Here is a 22,155-nt window from a genome sequence, read left to right as displayed (position 1 = left end):
ACCAGTTTTTTAGACATAAAAACTGACTAAGGCTGGTCAAGGGTCCAATCTTATATCACTCCCATAAAGGGGCTATTCTCATGAGCAGCAAAAGTCGGGCTAGGAGAGCCTAGCCTGATTTTTGCTGCTCGTGTAAACCACCGGGCTCACAGGTGAGCCCGGTGGCTTACAAGCGGCTAGCCCACTTTTGTAGCCCTCCCCTAAACCTGGGTTTGCGAAGCGAGTGCTCTGCAAACCTGGACTTCCCGATCATAAGTAGCCACGGTGAGGCTCTGCACTGCAGCTACTCACAAGTAGACCCCCAGAGGGGAGGTGAAAAGCCACCTCCCGGCTCCCGGGGTCTCCCCAGTATGCCCTGCGCACTCGCACAGGGCATACTGGCACTTCTGGGGGCTGCGTGGCCCCCGAGCTCCCCAGGCCCCGCCAGCTCCGTCACGGAGCCAGCAATCGTGTGGGCGGCCGATCCGGCCTCCCAGGGCTCTCGCTCTGATCATGAGCAGGGACAGCAGGCTTAGCTCGCTCTCCCCGGTCTGCTGCAGAAACCGGGTCTCACTGATCGTGAGACCCGGGTCAATGTTGTACTAAAGAACCACATGGAAGGATTATAAAGTTCCTTCCTATATCGTAATGCATGGTGTATTATGGGATATGGGAGGTTACCCTTCCTAAGTAATCTAAACATTTTGTTTGGAATCCACACTGAATGCAGTGGCCATGCTAATCTTCTCTGCATTGTTCCAATTTTAGTATATGTGCTGCCAAAGTGAGCACAAAAAATATGGAATGCTTCATGAATTTGTGTATCATGCAGGGGCCACAATGAACTGATACCCAGCTCAAAATCTCTTCCCTTATTATAGGTCAAGTCCATTTAAAAATGTCCTGAAATGGTTGATCCATGAAGTGAAACACTTACACACAGATCCTTATTGACTACCTTCTATTTGCGCTAAAACTTTCCACTCCATGTTTACCATCTTTTCTGGATTTTGGTAGTTTAGCAATCCATCATTTACATATACAACACTTGCTTCTTATATCCAAGTAGTGGTGTGTTTACTCAATAGTTAGTAAAGTTCTTTAAAAAAAATGGGAAGGAAATTATTTAAAAGTTTTCAACTTCTACTGCAACTCTCACTGTGGCATTTGCTAAAATGAGATAAATTAAGAGTTCATATGCATGCAGTATTTGTATTTTAATGAGGCGATTTGTGTAGAATGGCCACTGATTGTTAGCATTTATAAATATAATTTATTCAGCCATATAAAGCAAATATTAGATAGGAATATTGTAATGGATTTAAACTTATGTATAAATGCCAGTTGAAAGCTCCAATCATATTCAGTCAGGATTATGCATTCATCTTGGTTAGTTCTCTGTAGGGTACACTGGACAATGTCTTCATTCAGAATGAAAAATAAATGCTTATATTTTACCTCTGTCTTGCGCATTCCAAAAATACACAATATTTATGTTGTGATTGTGTCCACATGTTGCTGACCCAAGGCCAATCGTTTGTTGGTCTACATTAGGCTTTCCCCCCACTGTGTATTGAAAATGTGACTTGTTTTAGCCATTTTACAACTCTACACATTCACAATTGTATATCAAGATAAGAGTAGTACAGCCTGTAATTAATAATAATGCCACACAGATAGGTCAATGCCATTTAGGGGAGGATATTTGGTCTTGTGGTAGCAAGCATGAATAGCCCTCGTTGCTAAGCAGGATCTGCCCTGGTTTGCATTTGCATGGGAGACTACGAGGCTATTCACACGTGCATTCAAACCCAGGCTAAGGGAGCCCATCCCTGTTTTGCACATGCATGTGAACTGCCGGGATCAGGCCAATCCCGGCAGCATCACAACGGCAAGCCCTTTAAAATGAGGTTGCTTCCTTAACCTCATTTTACCGATCGTCTGTCAACCACAGCTGCAAGCAGTCACAGCTTGCAGACTCGGGGAGGGGAGGGGAGGGGAGGGAGATCCGCATAATGCACCGCACACTTGCACAGTGTCTTATTGGAGCCCTGGGGGGGGGTTGAGTCAATGTGGGGTGACACATCCTGACACCCTCACCCTCAGAGCAACCGGCTGCAGCCAGTGACCATCTGGATGGGCAATCCTCCTACTCAGAGGCAAGGAGCTGCTCATCTGTGGGGGAGGTAAGCTTTTCGCAGTTTCCTCTCCTCACCCCGTCGGAGCCCTTTCTCTGCTCTTGAGAAAGGGCTCTACATATGAGTACTGTAAGATATTCCCCTTAGGGGATGTAGCCGTTCTGGGACGAGCAGAAGGTTCCAAGTTCCCTCCCTGGCATCTTCAGGATAGGGCTGAGAGAGATTCCTGCCTGCAACCTTGGAGAAGCCGCTGCCAGTCTGTGTAGACAATACTGAGTGAGATGGACCTATGGTCTGACTCAGTATATGCCAGCTTCCTGTGTTCCTATGTCATTGCCCCCATTTCCTTTTCCTGTCCTTATTGGTACAGTTCTTACACCATCATATAATAACATTGGTGAAGCAATGGAGTTATTGAGTGCAATGGAACTGGCAAAATAGTATTCTGCTTTGCACTGGCAAAAGACAAGTACCAGCTGACCTTGGTAACAACTGTGACACTTGGTTGGCCATTGCTGGAAACAGAACTATGCACTAGATGGAAGTTGAGCAGATCTGTTCAACAATTCTTTAGATGTTATGACTCTTTTGCACTCCCAGGCAGAACTGTTGAATTAGTAGATAATGGTACAGTTAAGAAACCCTGATCTATAGCAAACAGGAGAAAACCATCCTCTTCTATAGGTCCAAAGTGTGCCATTATACTAACTAAGTTTCTATTGCTACAAACACAAAGAAAACACAACATCTTTGAATGTGTCTGTATGTTATGTAGGTAGAAAGAGCTGGGCATCAATTCTGTAGGCAACAGATCAATTAAGGCTAGTGTAATTCAGACAACCAGAATTGGAAGGGGAAAAAACAAAAAAGCCTGCTGAAATCCAGCTTATCTGTTTGCTCAGCAGTTGATAAAGCCTGACAACTTAATTAAGGTTGTTTTATTAAGTTTGTAACACCATGTGATGTTGTAGTGATAGTAAACTTAATATATATAAAGAATATTAAATTTATTTTAGTGAAATGGTATAAATTGCTGTTTTTAAACCAGCAAAAGAAAAACAGGGATGTATTTAAAAAAACTGCAGACCGAATTACAATAACTGTTAAGCACAGTATTGATTTCAGCATCTAAACCACATACCCCTCACAATCAAGAACAAAAACACGCTTCCACACGCAACCTTTTTCTTTTCCTCATCACTATGAGGATAGGATTCATTGCCCATTAATGGTTTCTTTCTAGGGACACATGAACATCTGAATTCAATCTAACTCCACAAGCTTTAATGCTAACCATGCCTTGAGGGAAAAAGTGATCACAAAATTTATAGAGATTGGTTTTTTAAAAAACCACTGGCTGACATATCCTGCAACAGCCTACACCACTGGGAGCATCTAAAACACAGGCCCAAGCTGCTACACACAGAGGCACTCTTCCCCCTGGACCTCCGAGCGAATGTCCAGGGCCTCCACACCCCCTGGGGCCCCCCAAATCCTCTTGAGTCTGTCCTGGGTGGTGTGATCACCATGCCACACCACTGGCCCATGTGTTAAGCTGCATGTTGAAATATCTCTGCTAATGCATATTTGCATGAATAGAATTTATAGTCTTACATTCTTGTGAGCTCAGTTGCTGATGTTACCCTCAAGTACCCATGTGTTGAAAATACTGCATGTGTCACAGTGTGTGTGTGTGTGTGTGTGTGTGTGTGTGTGTGTGTGATGCTTAACATACAGAGGGTGGGGCTTTAGGTCCAGGCTCCAAAATTACCTAGGTGCACCTGTGGCTGCACAACATGGCTGTTCTGCTACTACATACTGTTACACAATTGCACTTTGCAATGTGACTTGTACTATTTCCAGTGCAAGTTGTGATGCAATGTGTAATTGTGCAATGGTGAGTAGAGGCTATTCTGCTGTGCAGCAATATGGGAGGTTCACAGCAGTGTGGGTGGTTCAGAACTGCCTGCATTGTGCTGCAGGATATGTCAGACCGCAATCTTTGAACACAATTATCAACCTTTGTATTACACATTAAAATTAATGGAATTTCACACATTTGTTTTGATGTTGTAAACCGCCTAGAGACTTCGGTAGTGGGTGGTATATAAATATGCTAAACTAGCTTAACCTGCTCAGAGCATCTGCGTGCTAGTACTTGATTGCTCCCCTCACATCCTGCCACAGCCCCCCTCACCTCAGAGATCTCTCCACCCTCACCTGAGCCACACTCCTCCTCCATCCAGTTACTTCCATCCCCCTCACCCCTCTTGGTCATTCCTCCATCCCTTTACTCCATTCTCCTCACCTCTCTTGGTCACAGCTGCAGCATTGCAGGCACCTATTGGTCAAGCTGCAAGTCCCTATCCACAGAGACCTCCCCACCCTCACCCAAGCCCCACTCCTGCTCCTCCCCACAGGAGCAGCAGGAGCAGCAACAGTTGACCAGGGACTTTCCTTGCTGCCACCACCGCTATGACCGCTCATTCCCCTCAGGCTGCTGACAGGCTGGGGCCCATCCTTCGTCCTTCCTTATTTCTCTCTTCCCCTCCCTTCTTTTTCTCTCTTTCTCTCTCCCCCACTCACTCTTCCCCTCTGTTTTTCTTCCCCTCCTCTCTCTCTCTCTCTCTCTCTCTCTCTTCCTGAGTTAACAGATCTTGTTCATCTTGTTTCCTCATCTAATTCACACGGCAGCCTCCTTCTCCTGAAGGGGCTCTTTCCTCCCTAATGACCCCTCTCTTCGCAAACCCATCACACTATCCTTTTATATATATAGATTCCTCTCCTCTGCAACCAAGAACATCTTCCGACCAGTAACAGTTGCATTCCAACTGACCTTAACGATCACAGGCTCCTCATCCTGCATATAGAATCCCCGCTGTCCAATCACCATGGTGCTTCTGCTCACGAACTCTCATGAGAGCTGCCACGCACGGGATTAGCAATGGGTACGCCTTAGATAATTATATATAGAAGTAAGTAAGTAAGTAAGTAAATAAGTAATATGTAAGAACATCCATTGATTTAATATATTTTACGAAGAATTCATTTCCAGAATCAATAGTCATTGTGAATGGAATCAACATAAGTTGTCAACATAGTAGCATTAAAAACACAGGAACTGTATAGATAATTCTGCGTTAAGGCCACAATGTAACTTTATAATTTTACTTAAATCTACATGATTTAGTGATCATACATCAGGTACAGGAAACATCTTAATAAGCTCCAGTTCTGTGTAAATAGGTCATCAGTATATTTCTGATGCCAATTGTGAACTTCTTTTGTGGCCTGTTTACTGTCACTGTTCATATAACACAACATCCTTCAATCTAGACATCATATTAGATTTCACCGAAGAGAGATTACCACCCAGCAGAACATGACCATACAGATAAGTTTAGCTGCGGGGCAGGGGGCAGGTAAATGGCCACCCTAGCCTAGTCCACCACTTCCCAGGTAGTGCTGCATTGACTTTCCCTTGGCCCATGTTTCCTTCTCCTGTACTTCCCATCACTTGTGCACGCCTCTGCTGCCAAAGTTTTCCCCTTCTCTCAGGCTCCTACTGTCTATATTCTCTATACCAGTGAAACTGTTCGGAAGGAGAAGGAGGAAACAGATAGATTTGCTCACAGACATGTGGAATATTATTATAGATTTATTCACCATTCTCCATGTGCCTTTTATGTTCTATTGTATTGATCAATAAGTTTTCCATGCATGCTTTTTACCGCATAAAAATGTTGTCCAGGGAATAATATATTAATTGCACCACAATGTACTGCCTGACATAAGTTAATATAAATTAATACATGTAGCATAAAACAATAGTAACCTAATGAAGCAAAATGCTAAGTTGTGCCGTACAAGCCACGGACTGCAAACAAGTCTCTCTCGCAAGCTTGTCATATGGTTTTGGATTCTCTTGCCTAGTCTTTGCTTGCCTATGAAGCGCCAAAATGCAGCACAAAGCCACACCAACCCACCACAGGTGAGAAATGAGAAATTTTAAGGGCGATTGAACACTAAGTATTTTCACAGTAGGCCAACACAAATTTGTTCTGCATAGGTGTTCCTGTATTTGGGATATGCTGTTGCAAATTCACTGTCTTCCAAATACATATTGGACTTGCTTGCTGTGGTGGGCCAGGTTCAGAATGCTGAGCTGTAAGGGATGTTTAGGCACAGATGTACCTAAAAAGAGAAATCACCCAGTTTTTCTCTTCCCGATGCTTTGGACTTCTCACTAAATCATTTGCTGATTGATTGGTCTGTCATACTTCTATGTAAAGATTCAGGCAGGCTTTTATTACTTAAAAAGCTACTTGATTTTAAGCTACTTAAAGTACCTGCTTTAATTCAACACTTTCCCCAATACCTCTTTAAATACACACACACACACACACACACACACACACACACACACACTTTAAAGATGTGAAAAACTGCTCCTGAGGAGGGTAGTGAATGATATAATAAGCCCCCAGCAAGCAACACAGTATACAATAAGCTTCTGCTATAGAATCAGGGACATAATCAGTTTCCCCTGAGCTCAGTCTTCTGCAGAAGATTAAAAATACTCTCTGGCCCAGTTCACACGTTAATGGCAAACGTGACAGAGGTAGGAACTCAATACGTCTGAATATGTGAAACTGAGGTTTTGCGACAAAAGCTACCTCCAGTTTGCCTCACCTAACTCTATATTAAACCTTTGGTTTGCACAAAGGTTTGCTGCTGAGACCTCTGGTTTGGCCACTGAAGCACTATGGATGACATCATACCCATGGTTTCGCACCAACTGCAATCATAGAGGTGGTGGTGTAGACCAGGGATTCTTAAAGTATGGGTCCCCAGATGTAATTGGACTTCAACTCCCATAATTCTACCAAAGGCCACTGGGGCTGGGGATTATGGGAGTTGAAGTCCAATTACATCTGGGGACCCACACATTGAGAAACCCTGGTGTAGACCCACCTAGAGATGTGGCAGCTCTAAGTCAGTGGTGCTTCTCGCTGGCTGCCTCTCAGAGACCCAGTCCTGCCCCTCCTATCCACCTATGCAGCTATGGAGTTGCCCAGCAATAGGGATGCCACCACACACCATCCCAGACAGGTCAGCCTGTTAAGCTGCACAGTCTCTCAGGAGCATTCCATCTTCTCACTCTGTCCCCGGTTCCCACCACCTTGCAAGCAGGAAGGAAAGGGGACATGACAGGCACTAAGTGCCTTTCTCCCTGGGAAGGAAGCAACAATGATGTATGTTCACGAGCGCACACACTCCAAGTGGCAACATAAGCAGGGTACCCCATCACAGCACTGAGAGGGGAACATTTGGCGCGGGGTGGGTGGGTGGGTGCCTGCGCTCAAGTTTAAAAGGCAGCCCCAAGCAGGGATTCTTGAGCAGCCAAGTTCTATTTTTTACACAGGAAGGGTTGGGGAAGGTTCCTTTACACAGAAAAGGTTGGCCCAGCTCCTTCCCCACAGAGGGGTTTTTTACTCCCTAGTCTGACTCATGAGAAAGGCCATCTGGGAGCACTAATTTAAATTGTACTAGCTAGTACTCGAGTCTTGCCACCCATTACCCCACAGACTGCTCTGTCACAAGAGTGCCAGCCATCGGGGCTCAGAATTGAGCCAGGATTCTCTATGTAGGAAAGCAGTAGGGACGGATCCCTTGGCGACTGCTTTCAAAGTCTTGGTGACTGCTGCCAAGTAACTGTCAAGCAGTGTGCCCTGTAAGCCTCTCCACCCATGTGGCCATGTGCACTCCCGAAACGGTGACCCCACTGTCTCAGGGCTCCCCTCTCCCATGAATCCCCATGCCAGGAGATCTGCATATGGCACAAGGCCAGACTGAGTCTGGGAATTTTGATTGGGTTTAACGGTCTGTCCCAGAACCTGGTGTCTCCCCCATCCATGCACACAGGCAGACTCTGACACATGGTGTGTCAAAATCTCCTATGGCTGTACACAAGGCTTTATGGAGAAGGGTGTGTGTGTGTGTGGGGGGGGGGGTTTGCAGGACTCAAGTTCAATCTTTTGCCATTGAGAGCTGTGTGCCCCCTGTGTGCAAGCGGGACCTCCTATGGAGGGATTAGGTTGACCCGTGAGTGTGCAGTCCTGATAGAGACCTGGAGTAGGTCCTCCCCTTGGTCCTCCCCAGCACCCTCCTCACCACACCTTGGTCCTCCCCAGCAGACAGCTCCTCTCATCGGAGGGATCGCCAACATCAACAGGGCACCCCAGTACCAGGAAGGGAAAAATGTTTTGGGGTATGCTCCTGGCCAGGTTTAAAAAGCAGCCCCAAACAGGGATCCTGGAGCAGTCCTTCTATATTTTTTTTAAATTGAAAGATTGGATATGGGGGGGGTGCGGTTTATGGTCCCTAGGCTTACTCATGAGCAAGACCAGTTGCCAGGGTCAATAGTGCTCCAGACTTAGGAGAGTGCACAACTGCTGTGAAGACAGATCCGTCTTCACAGATTCGTCTTCACCACTCGCTCATGAGCATCAGGCCATAGGGACACCCCCTTACAACTCATGAGAAGAACCATCAAAGGGAAGGGGAAAGAAACACAAGCAAATCCAATCATGATGCCTCATGGAAAAACATCCCCTTCTCCCATGGACCGCTCCCTCATGGGAGTGAAAGGCCATTGGGGCTCTATATCGAGGCAGGTTGTTGTGTGGAAGCAAGCTGTGGGGAGGAATACCCTGGAGACTGTTTTCCTTGTCTTGGCAACTGCTGCCAAGTTGCTGTCAAGGTGTGCCCCCTGACAGCCCCTCTACCCATGTGGACATGTGCATCCTTGCCTATGCCCCCGAATGGTGACCCACTGTCCAAGGGTCACTGGAAAACATGGGCTCCCTTCTCCCACAGTTCTCTGCAACAGCAGGGATCTGCATACAATAAAGACAACACTAACGTTCTTCAGTCTTGCCACTTTCAATGGGAGAGATCCACATAAATTTTGGCCATTAAAATCAATGGGATTTAAATGGTCAATTTTGGTTAGATTGTAACCAAGGTTTATATACTACTAGCTGGGCCAGATGCAGAGCATCTGCTCCTCTTGCTGCCAGCTCGCCACTGCCCACCTGCTGCTGCCACCACCATTTGCCTTCCCTCTGTTTGTTTGCCTGCCTGCAGTTGTTTTTTCTTCCCCTCCCCAGCCCCACCGGCTTCTTCCTTTCCCCCACCTACCTGCTTCTTCCTTAGCCCGCCCGCCAGCTGGCTGGGTTCTCCCCCTCCTGGCTTCTTCCTTTCCCCACCAGCCGGCTTCTTCCTCTTCCTCTCCACCCACCCATCAGCTGGCCAGTTGGCTGGCTTCTTCTTCCCCGCCTGCTGGCCAGCTTCTTCCCGCCCATCCACCAGCCAACCGTTGCTGTCGTTAACTGCCACCACCATTTCTCCCCCGCCCGTCCCCTGGCTATCCAGCAGCTCTCCAAACTCTTGTGAGAGCTGCCACGCATGGGATTATCCACGGGTACCTCTTAGATAATTAAATATAAAGAAGATTGTCATGGCTCCAATTTAATTGTATCTTGCAGTAGTCAGCTTTGAAGAAGACAATACCCATAACATCAAAGACTGTAACCCAGGACAAAACAGGCTCCAACTAACCCTATTTACCTGGGGCAGTCATAAGAACATAAGAACAGCCCTGCTGGATCAGGCCCAAGGCCCATCTAGTCCAGCATCCTGTTTCGCACAGTGGCCCACCAGATGCCGCTAGAAGCCACAGACAGGAGTTGAGGGCATGCCCTCTCTCCTGCCATTACTCCCCTGCAATTGGTACTCAGAGGCATCCTGCCTTTGTCCCTCTTTGGGACCTGCCAAAGTCCCTCTTTGCTGAAACCTGGCAAATCACTGTCCCTATATTGTCCCTGGTTTTGCCTCTCGGTGATACCTCGCCCCCCCTTCCCCCTCCATATGTATTTCTACAGTTCTCATTCTTCAGGATTCAGCTGCCTCCCCAGAGTCTGTAGAAATTAAATCTCCGAGTGGGTGGGGAGACATTAAATCATGTCTCTGATGCACCTTCATGTCAATGAAAGCACAATACTAAGGCACTTCTACAGTGCTCGCTATATAGTGGACGGAATGCTGTCTTCAGCAATATTAAGCAGTTGCTGGGTGGGACAGTAATCCTTGGTACAAACGTTGGTTGTTACACGTGTACAGAGGCGGAGCCACCATTGAGGGATGGGTGCAAAGAACCTGCGGTGCTGTCCTTCAGGGGCCGCACCTGGCACCCCAGACATACACCCCTGCATCTGACATCAGATACGGGGGGCATGATTTAGCTCCCAAATGGGGCTGCACAGCCCCGTTTTTGAGCTAAATTGGCCAGTGCTGCTTTCGCAGCACAGCCAGAGCAAGTTGCTCTGGCCGCGCTACGAAGGCCAGTGCTTGCCAGTCTAACTCCCAAATGGGTCCACACAGCCCCTTTGGGGAGCTAAATCACATCCCCCATTGTCTAATGTCAGATGCAGGGAGTGGGGCTAGGGGCCGTGGCCACAACAGAACCCAGGCCACTGCTGGCCTCCCTCCACCCCTGCAAGTGTATTCTCATTTCATCAGAAAATTTTGGAGGTTATGGGTTTGGCTCATCTGCTTTGGACATCTGGAAAAATGTGGTGTGCATGCACTTTATTATTTGCTTCCATTTGTGGAACGCTTGTAATCAGAAGTTTGTGACACATTTCCCAGATTGCTTGGCCATGACCCATTGTACACCACCACGCCTCCCAGGTTGCCTGACAATACCCACTGCACTGTTCCCAGACATGCCCCTATTTTCATAGGGAGTCAGGGGTGCAGACAGAGGCGAGGCTTGAGAAGCAAGTCCTCACTTAATTTTGGAGGGTGGAGAGAGGAAATACAATGTGGGTGAAGAAAAATATGGTTTGGAGGCCATAAAACCACTTTAGAGGGAACTAATCGAATGCTAAGGGGGGGGTCTGCAACCCTTAATTCTCATTGCTATCAGTAAGACTGCTCTGGAATAAGTGGTCTGGAAACTGGCTTAGAAGGGGAAACATTGCTTGTCTCTCAAAAGGTGCTCAGGACTTCAAAGGATGGAACTTTGATTGCATGTTAATTGCATTCCTCCAACATTCATTTTTCATATTGCTTATACCTTGTTTTCAATAAAAGAGAGAGGCTGAAATCTAGACTGCTAGGAAGCCTTTCATAGCAAGGAACTAATGGACATGCATCCTCATGGACCTTTCTGAGTCCATTCCAAGTTTTTAAGGGTTCAACCAGACAGCTTGTAATCAGTAAAATATGCATTAAAAAGCAGGCAGCCCCATCCACTGTCTCTTAAGATACTTGCCACAGAGTTTATTATTTGAGAAGTACAATTTAAAAGGTGCTTCTTTTTCAGCTGAATCTATTTTGTGATTCTGAAGCTTCTGATGAATACTTGCTCTAATGAATTTGAATGCTATGAAACCTCTCTCTCTCTCTCTCTCACACACACACACACACACACACACACACTTACATTTTAAAGGCAGAGTGGAATGGGGGGACAGGGTGGAAATAGTCTGGATTCAGGTGCCCCAGCCTTGTACTTAAAAGAGCAGCTAGAAGAAATAGGACCTTCCTTTTTCAGGGAAGCCCAACAGACTTGCTCATTTCATGATGATTAGGAGGCTGGTAAGTATATTTTGATCAATTTAGATGTACAATTTTCCCATTTAGACCAGTCTTGTAGCCTGGATTGATCTTGCTAAGATTGCTGGTATCAACCGGCCTCAGATAATTTATTTCATATTGGCTGGGATCCAAAAGCTGTCATGTGTGGAGCATGGCATATGCACTGTCACCTTTCTGGCCCCGCCTTCACAGCTGAAGTCTCTTGGCTTCCCTGGGAAAGTCATTCTTGAGGTCAGATGGTCCCACCAATGTGGCGTGTAATGCAATATGAGGCTATGCCTCTGAAAGGAAACCGCTGACACACACAACCATGCATATGGAGAAGTGCCTTCCATTTGCACCATGGCCCCAATCCACTTCCTGGTGCCTTATAAGCAAAGAAAAAGGTGTTGGGAGATCTGATCATGGTTCTCCCATGTTTTGTCCTTTCAAGTCTAAGAGTGGTATCCAGAGAGGTTGGCTGTCCTTACCTCTGAGGACGGAGTGGTGAAGGGGCCCAAGGCGACAGGGACAGGTGGCAGCTGGGAAGCAGCGGAGGAAAGACTGCCAATGGGCAGGGACTTGGCTCCGGTGGAGGAGGAGCAGAGCCCTGAGAAGGCCAAAGGGGAGGCATGCGAGGATAACATCAGCAGCATGCCTCCTGAAGGGAGAAGGTCTGAGCAGGAGGAGGGAGGGAGGGGAGAGGCATTGGCAACAGCTGTAAAGGGTAAACAATTACAGGGAATAAAAGAGGGGTTTTGGCCCTTTAATTGAAGGTGGGTGATGCATAGCCTGGGAGGAGGTATATAAGTTGCTGGCCGGGGATGAGAGGCTGGCTGGTGGAGAGAGACAGCCCCCCCACTCCGCCCCCGGAGAAGGACAGACACAAGGAGCAAGCAGTCTGGGATGGAGGAAGCACAGGGTGACACTCAGCCCCCTCCCCGTCCCTGCTCTGAGGCCAGACCTGATAGGCCTAGCCAAGCTTGGTAAAGGGGACAGGGACGTGTAACCTGACAAGTTGTTACTGTTAGCAAGTTAAATTAAAGTGCTTATTTTTAAGTTTGGATGCTTTCACCCACTTATAATGAACACTTTTTCTGAAATAAATAACTGAAGCCCTAGCCTTCTAAAAATCCTGCGATGCTCACAGTCATATTAACGAAAGAACCATTTTTTGCTGGATCACAAGAGTATAATGAAGCTGATGGTGATCTCGAAAAATCCACCTTAACCTATGAGGAATCATGTCTGGGCAGAACTGAGTGGATCATACAGGTGGAAACAAAAACAAAAACCAGTCATCCCTCATTCTGAAATCAAAGAAACAAGCTCTTTATCTTTTAACTGGAAGTTTTCACGTTTCATTTTTAAAAGCATGGTTTTGAAAACATTTTGGTGATGCCAGCCAGTGCTCCAGCTGGAGCTCAGGGGCGTAACTATAATAGGGCAAGGGGAGACAGTTGTCTGGGGGCCCACTGCCTTGGGGGGCCCCCCAGAGGCAAGTCACATGACTGACTCCCCCAGCTGCGCACCCACCCGGGCTTCCTTCAGTTGTATTCATCCTCCGAAACTGATGTGAGTGTTAAGACCTGGAGCGACCAGCACAGCATGTCTTTCTCTAGTACCATTAAATGACTTGCACAGTCCACAATTTACAAAACCTTTAAAAAAATAATTTAGGATGATGTTCTATTGTGGCACATGGGATATATATATCGTACTATGCTTTTTGTTACTACTATTCAGCCTCATTTAAGCTTTCTTTACTTCATGAGCTAAGCTTCAGTGACGGGGGGGGACCATTTTAAAATCTTGTCTCTGGGCCCACTCCAACCTTGCTACACCCCTGCTGGAGCTGTACATCCAAAGGCCCCATCCTGCCTACAAACCAACCCCAATATAATTTGCTGCTGCGTTTGCATCAATCAGCAGATTCCCTTGCCAAACACACCCACAACACACACCAATTTCCAGCTGATTCATCTTTGTGGGAGAACACTCGACTCAGGATAAGCTCAACAAGCCCATGACCTGGAAGAGAGAGACAACCAGATGTGGGAATAGAAGGGCCTTTCAAGGTCAAACCAGAATTTACACTGCAGTAGTCTCCCTATTTTTAAAAATTAAAAGTTACCACTGAAGTCTGCCAGTTGGAATGGAAGAGGGAGAAGCATTATTTAGCCTTTTCCTTTCCAGACGCTTTCTGCACATATGCACATGTGCACATGCACACACACACAACACATATACACACACACACAGAGCAGCCTGCTTTTCCATCCAGAGTAAAAGGTTGATTTTGAGCAGAAAAACAGCCAGAGAGGAAAGGATTAAGCATCCCATTCAACCACTCTTCTGGGAGTTTTCTTTAATTCTTTAAACAAAATTTAGGAGACGGTTACAGGCATCTGTCTTGTAATGTCTAGTTTGGCCCTTAGTGGTCATGAGCAGGAATATTTGTGTTCTGCATATCAATCTGTCCTCCTTTCAGCCCTACTGAATATCCCAGGGATTCCATCTTCCCAAACACTTCCGCATCACACTTCCTGATGAAAACAAAGCATATCTACTGAGCAATGTCCCTTGAGGTCCTATTGGTTTTCTGAATGATAGCTGTCAGTGATTCTGTCTAATAGAAATAATGTTGGACATCAGATGCTTTAGGTGGTTTTTTAAAAAGTTGCACAGCAGTTTGTTGTATTTTTAGTGGCAAATAACTGATTTATTTATTTAGTTTTGTAAAAAATCAAATGATATCATGTTAATGGCATCACCACCTGCCACAAGAATAGGGCTATCAGCCCCGAGTAGCTATACAGCATAGCAAAAGTATTTCTTCTCAAGGGGGAAAAAACCCAAAGTAAACAATATTCATACAGGGAATATAGCTTAAGCGATTCACATTGTACACAAACATTTATTGGTACGAAACCTGCAACAGAAAGAAGAGGGCTTTTTTTGTTAAATTTTAACAGTGTTTTCTCAAATCTTCAAAGCGTTCCTTGATGGCGTGCTGAAGTAATTGAACGACTCTTGAGTTGTTTTATAGAGGGCATCTTATCTTTCTTTCATTACCCAGCCCATGGCTTCTTTTCTATTCCCATGAAATCCGTGTACACACTTTAGAAGCCCTCCTGAACAAGCTTCCTTCTAACTCTCACAGAGCTCTTAGCACAATTTGAATACGAAAGAGATACAGAATAAAAAGCTTTAATCTCTTGTCGGCTATTCTTCTTTCTTGCCTCTCTTCATCTCCCTCTCTTCCAAGAGCTTTTGCCATGTAAGAGAACACTTTCTGTTTAAAGAAAGTTAGTATAATGCTCCAGAAAGATGCACTGTATGCGGGGAATTGAAAGCCGGCCCTGTGAAGACTTTCTGTGGTAGTTTTGCTATATTTGTGCGGCGTTTACCCTTGCTCGAGCTTTTTTGCAGGTAAAAGATTAGAAAGGGGGCTCTCTTTAACAAAATCATTCAATCAACGAGCCAGTTAAAGCAGTATCAAATGTGTCCTCTACCTCAAATACTGTGGGCCTTTTTCTTTCGATACCTCTTCCCTCAGTTAACTGGAACTGCTTTGAAAGGGCTTTCTGTTCTCTGGTCTCTTGTCAGTTTGAATGCCAGGAAATGAGTCCCCTTTGTGAGATTAATTAATTGCAGGAGCTGATCGGCCCAAGCCCAATCACCATGCAACAGAGCTGTAATTGCTACTTTGTGGAAAGGAAAGGAAAAGTTTTGGTTGCAGTTTAAGAAGAGGGTTTAAGGAAAGTTCTTTGAACTAGAGGTCTCAGTGCACTGGATTAAGGCGAGAAGCAAGGAGGCCTTTGAAGTTTGTTAAGAGGTTTTGGAGGAGAAAAAAGTTGGGTGGCAAATGGGAGTTGGCAACATCAAAAGGACATAGCAGCACCACTCCTCACCTGCCTGCATTCAGAGCAGGGACCACAGGCTGCAAGCATCATTTACTTGCATGGTCACTTTTGTAAGACTGTCTGGGGGTTTATTAAATTGCATTGTGCATTGACGTAGGTATATATGCATCCCTGTGTACAAACTGATGATATAGGCACATAGGTAGAGGAACATATACCACACACACCGTTAAGAAATAAATATACTTGCCTATGTTTCAATGGAAAGGGACACCTACAAATCCAGCAACTAGTACTATATCACTGTTTTCCTTTTGTGTACAAACAGGACTCCAGGCATTGATTCTGTTTTCTCCACTAAGGAAGAGCCAATTCCCCTGACAGCAGTGGGAGACTGAAATGTGAGCTGAACAAATATTAGCGAGTTTCAGACAAGTGGCATCAAGGCAGTCTGTTGACTGTCATGTGATTACTTTACCACGGACCCACATTCCAGTTTTTCTGTGCAGGCTAACATTTCACTGAAGTCCTGTATATGCCATAGCCCACATTCAAAAACTGATGGCTTCACCATACAGTCAATCAAAGGATCCGCCAACCACACTGCAACCATTTGTGGGATGCTTCCAGAAGACCCAATAAAAATATTATAACCTGATACCTTGTCTACATTATAGTAGAAGCTAGAAAGGTGAGGAACAGATAGCTAGATTTCCCATATAACCATTATATGTGCAGAGGAACATTACAACAATTTGCTGCTACCTTGGAATACATCAGGGAGATTCAACCAGAGGAACTGGAGCGGGGCTGGGAGGGGAACATGGGAGGGAAACCCAGGCTAGGGCAGCCCAGCCCAGCCCCACTTTGAAACCCACCATTTAGCCAAGGTTAAGCAGACATCTGGGCATTCACCACCAGATTAAATAGCTTCCCCCCAACCAGCAACCATTTCCAGCAGCGACCTGGGGGGAAGTAGCGGCTGTGCCAATCACAGCAGCCGATCTAATGAGAGCAGCCGCTGTGCTTGTGCCCTGGGCACCCCATGATGTGGCCCAGGGCGAAGTCCTATGATGTGGGAGGGGGAAGTCCTCCCTCTCCCAGAGTTTCCCTTGTTTGTGCTGCCACTCATGTGGGTGTGTGGCCCAGTGGGGGTGGGGAGGATGGCAGTGGCAGATAAAATAAATACTATATTGGAAAAGGCTGTTGCTTAAGAAGGAAATAAATGCACTACAACTCATAAGCACCGAGTGGAATATTTACCAAGAATGCAGCAAATGGGATATTAAAGCTTGAGTAGAGACCATATGTGGTTGAGGAATGTAGTGATGATTAGCATATCTTAGTGGTAGTGCACATGACTATGATGCAGGAAATCCCAGGGTGAATCTCTGCTATCCTTAGCTAAAAGGATCTTGGGTAACAGAGCTGGAAAAGATTCCTGCCATATGCCTTTGAGGAGCTATTGCCAGTCAGAGTAGATTGTAGCAGACTACTAGTCTGACTTGGTATAAGGCAGCTTCATACAGTCCCCTGCTAACTGAGCAAAGAGGCACCTTTTTAAAGTGGTGATTCTCTTTATTAAGCAGAAGGGGGAGCAACTGATAGGGGTGTGCATAAAACCAGCTGGCCTGGTTTGGTGTGAATCTGAACTGGACCCGAACCAAACTGGTCCAATTTGGTCCAGCATCCCCTCGAACCTTCCCCCGCCCCCCGGTTCAGTTTGGGAGGGTTCAGGAGCTTTTTCAGTAAAATATATTGTTGTTGTTGTTGTTGTTGTTGTTGTTGTACTTACCCCCTCGAGAGGCTTATCTGAGGCAGGGGGTCCTCTGGAGGTTCCTCCTTCCCCACAGGCTTCATTATGACTATTATTATTATTATTATTATTAATAATAATAATTCAATTTCTATACCACCCTTCAAAAAATGGCTCAGGGCAGTTTACAAAGAAAAATAATAAATAAATAAGATGGATCCCTGTCCCCAAAGGGCTCACAATCTAAAAGAAACATAAGACAGACACCAGGAACAGTCACTGGAGGTACTGTGCTGGGGGTGGATGGGGCCAATTACTCTCCCCCTGCTAAATAAAGAGAATCACCATGTTAAAAGGTGCCTCTTTGCCAAGTTAGCAGGGGAAATTGCCATGTTCAGGTGGTCTTCAGCCCATTCTAGGCCTCACTCCTGTCGCTGTGGCCATTTTGTAGGCCGCTACACATGCCCAATGGGCCTCTGCATGGTCTGGGTAACCCAGCCATGCAGAGGCCCACTGGGCGTGTGTGGTGGCCTCCAAAATGGCCACCGCGATGAGGCTGAGGCCCAGAATGGGCCAAAGACCACATGAATGGAGTGATTTGAGCCATAATCGAGGCACACGAGGGAGGGGGAACCCCCGGGGACCCCCCCAGCCTTGGATAAGCCTCTCAGAGGGGGTAAGTAAAAAAAAAAATACAATGATTTTTTTAAAATGAAAAAGCTCATGTACACCCCTGCCCCCAGAACAGCCGTGTGTGTGTGTGTGTGTGTTTCTGTCTAATGTCTAGCCGAACCGGGGTGGGGGTGGGTTCGACATCGAGCCATCGAACCGAACCAGTTTGATGTTGAACCTGTTACACATTCCTAGCAACTGGCCCTATCTATCCACAGCACAGCATCCCTCCAGTGGCTGTTGCTGGTATCTATCTTATGTCTCTTTTTTAGACCGTCCCCTTTGGGGACAGGGAGCCATTTTGTTTATTTATATCTATGTAAACCACTTTGGGAACATTTGTTGAAAAGAGGTATAGAAATATTTGTTGAATTTGTAGTCATATCTATATATTCTTGAGCTGTGAGGCCTTCTGTGCTTGCTGTTGTTTCATCCAGACTCCAATGAAAGACAAGACACAGGGAATGGCGTAAACTTAGCCCACACTTTATTAACAATCTTACAAACATGCAGTGGGGTCACATTTCTAACTTCCCTAATCTGCGTGTGGGCAACTCTTCCCCTCATTTAGCAATAGCAATAGCAATAGCACTTACATTTATATACCGCTCTATAGCTGGAAGCTCTCTAAGCGGTTTACAATGATTTAGCATATTGCCCCCAACATTCTGGGTACTCATTTTACCGACCTCGGAAGGATGGAAGGCTGAGTCAACCTTGAGCCCCTGGTCAGGATCAAACTTGTAACCTTCTGGTTACAGGGCGGCAGTTTTACCACTGCACCACCAGGGGCTCTTTAGCATCCTAAAGGTGGCTGTTTTCCCATTGCTGGGTAAATCAACTGAGTTTGGTGGTTGCCAGCAATCATCAGACCTCTGACTTCCTCAGTATTCTGTGCTGAGGGAGAATTGCCCATGTCACCACCCCACAAGCCCCAAAGCTCCTAGATAGTGTTCCATGGAAACCCTGTTCACCATAAAGGTGCCTCCAATTGAACCCCAATAAGACACACTATCTACCCCGAGCCTGCACTCACCTGCCAGTGTGACTGTGCTAACCTATCTAGCAGCACCCCTAAGAAGAAAGCCTTAAACAGTGATCCAGTGGTTAGTAGGCTGTTTTTTATGCAATACATTTTAGATTATTTTAAATTATTTTATAATTTGTACTTAACTTTGAGTGTGCATATTGTAATAGAAAGGTGATTGATAGCTTGGACGGGCAAAAGTGTGTGTGTGTGTGTGTGTGTGTGTGTGTGTGTGTGTGTGTGTGTGTGTGTTAGATAGGGAAGCCCTCATACATGAGCCCACCAACTGCAGCTTGAAGTAATACAGTCTAGGAAAACCCTGACCACTTGATTCTCCTCAACACATAAACTGCATCTGTAGTTTAAAAAGCAAGTGTTTTTTAGGTAAGGTTTTGATAAGTGACAGGTATACTTCCTTTTCTACCTTACCAGCTAATAAGAATAGAAAAAGGGTTGCATACAACAAAATGTAGCCCCAGAAAAGCAGATTACAATTGTCATGTAAATCACTGGACCAAAGCCAATCAAAAGGTATAAACTATTATATAAATTGGGCATAAATTGGATATGTGTACATATTGCAAAGTGCTGTCATAGTTAGAGGATTATTGTTTCTTTTAAAAATGTGTCCCTTGTACAAAATGGCTCAATAATTAAATTGATGGTACAAGAGAACTGAGAACAGGGGCAATTGGAAATAGGGACAAATGAAATGCCGGAAAGCAATGTTAACAGGTCTTGTCTGGCTTTCTGGTATTTCATAGCAGGTAGAGCTCACTGAAGTTAACCGAAGAATATACAGGTTTAATATTGGGGGTGATCTTGGCATGGCTTCATAAGAATTAAACTGCACAATAATTTCTCTTTAAGAATTTCCTGATAGTAAATGCTTTAAAAATAGTTCATATATCTCACCCATATGAATTTCATCATAGTAAATACATGAGAGAGAGAAAAGTTCATAATATCTCACCCACCAATAGGGCATTCCTAATGCAGCAGCAAATAAATTTATTCCATTTTATATTCCATTTTATCTATATTTACTAGGGGAATCCCTAGTAGGAATCTGCTGTCAAATGTTTGTCTGATTCTTTTGAGTAAAGGCAATGGCCCCATTTGCACACAATGGGCAACTGGAGGTGAAGGGGCCAGAAGTTGCCAAAGCTGTATACCGAAATGCTTGAAACTCCAGTCCTGGATGGAAAGCAACCTGACGTTTTGCTCTCCAAACTCCTCAGGTTGTATTGAGTTTCACTGCTCCTACCTGAGGTTAACACTCACCTGCAGTATGTCTGAATGCAGAACTGCAGGCTGGGCTGCCTGAAACCAGAGTTGAGGGAAGAAGCTCCTCCCTCTCTCTGGCTGTGATTGGCTGTGTGGGATGTCCTTCATGCAAGAAGGAAGCCCACACAGCCAGTTCTTCCTCCTCTCTGCAGACTCCCTGACTGCAGAGTAGGGGTATGCATGGAACCGGCTGGCCTGGTTCAGTCTGGACTGGACCCAAACTGGACTGGGCCAGTGCAGTCCAGCACCCCCTTGAAACCCCCCAGTTTGTTCCAGGGGGATTTGTGAAAGGTTTTTTTTTAATTTAACTTCCTTCCTTCGAGGGGAGTTGTTGTTGGTGGTGGTGGTGGGGGTTCTGCGGAGGTTCCCCCTCCCCTGCCGACCTCCCTTTTTGCCACCATTGGCCATTCGGCCAGCTCTTCAGCCCATTCAGGCCTTCCCCCTCGGCCTGGTGGCCATTTTGGAGGCCGCTGCACCTGCACAATTGGCCTCTGCATGACCCAGGCCATGCAGAGGCCAATTGTGCAGATGCGGTGGCCTCCAAAATAGCTGCCGTGACGAGGGGAGAAGGCCTGAACAGACCAAAGAGCCAGCCGAACGGCCAACGGTGGCAAAAAGGGAGGCCAGTGGGGGGGAGAGGAACCTCCACAGACCCCCCCCCCACCTCCAACAACTTCCATGCAGGGGATAAATTAATAAAAAAATTGTGTGTTTTTTTTTTTAAATCCACAAACCCCCCCCCAACAGTTGGCGGGTGTTCGGTCCAGGAGCGGACCGAACAGGGGATGGTTCGGTTCAACCCCAAACTGTCGAAACTGTTTGCACATGCCTACTACAGAGAGCCTCCTCTCTGTTATGTCCAAATGTGGAGATCAGAGCAGGGGTGGCTGGGGAGTGGAACCACAGGTCTATGGAACCACCGGAACCCTATGGTAGCAGAACCACCTATGGTTCCATGTTATGTGCAAATGTGTCCAACGTGTAAAATTCAGCTGCTCCTGTCCCTAGGCCTGCATGACATTTCCCCTGCAACAAACCTTCTGCTTTCTCCAGTAGCAACTGTACTGTTAGCATTCTGACATTCTTCCCTTCTCATTAGAATGAAAATATAAGCCCTGTTCACCTGTTACATAACAATTTACACTGTGCCAAAAGAAGCATACTGGCAAGCCTTCTCCCTTGGACAACTTGACCTTGCTCCTCCATCTCCAAAGATTCAGTGTTTGCAGAGAAACAATGCACCTGGGGGAAAATCCTCCCCAGTCCCCATGACTGAGAATATGAGACTCTTCATGCTCTCACAACAAGGAGGAGAGGGACAAGGGATGGGGCTCACTAACCACTTTCCATTGATGCTGTACCTGTAGAGCTACCTAGTGAGTGAACAGGGTTGTATTGAATGAAATCAACCTGGTTCCGCCAGTGGCTAGAGAGGGGAGAATCTTGCACCTGGCTGATTGTAGCTGTTTAGTCTAATACAGCAGAAGTCAACATGAGGCTCTGCTACTGCAACATGGGGTTGCAGTTTGCTGGGGAAGATGGAAGCTATAGTCTAACAACAGCTGGAGAGCTTAAGGTCGGCCACCCTTGGCCTAGTACATTTGTTTTCAGATAAACATAGCAGGTCTGGAGGGTTGTTTAAATGTCTTAATGCTGTTTTGGGGTTGTCTCCTTATTAGATAAAACAGTAAAATGTCTTAGTCCCCTCTTACCTTAGAGACTTTCTTCTTACCTAGTTATTATCACAGTGTCTATGATAATCTGTTATTGGTCTTGTAATAGCAC

General features: G+C 45.9%; 1 non-coding gene across 1 annotated transcript; it reads right to left on the bottom strand.

The window, feature by feature from the left end:
* Positions 1-667: 667 nt before the first annotated feature.
* On the bottom strand, positions 668-771 carry LOC128352665 (U6 spliceosomal RNA). Its single transcript, XR_008320563.1, has one exon. It is a non-coding gene; the product is annotated as a U6 spliceosomal RNA (small nuclear RNA).
* Between the last annotated feature and the right edge of the window lie 21,384 nt (positions 772-22,155).

This window comes from Hemicordylus capensis, chromosome 3 (genome assembly GCF_027244095.1).
Source record: "Hemicordylus capensis ecotype Gifberg chromosome 3, rHemCap1.1.pri, whole genome shotgun sequence".
NCBI classification, from domain to species: domain Eukaryota; kingdom Metazoa; phylum Chordata; class Lepidosauria; order Squamata; family Cordylidae; genus Hemicordylus; species Hemicordylus capensis.
The sequence above is the reverse complement of the archived record's forward strand: the minus strand, read 5'-3'. Positions and strand labels throughout refer to the sequence as shown.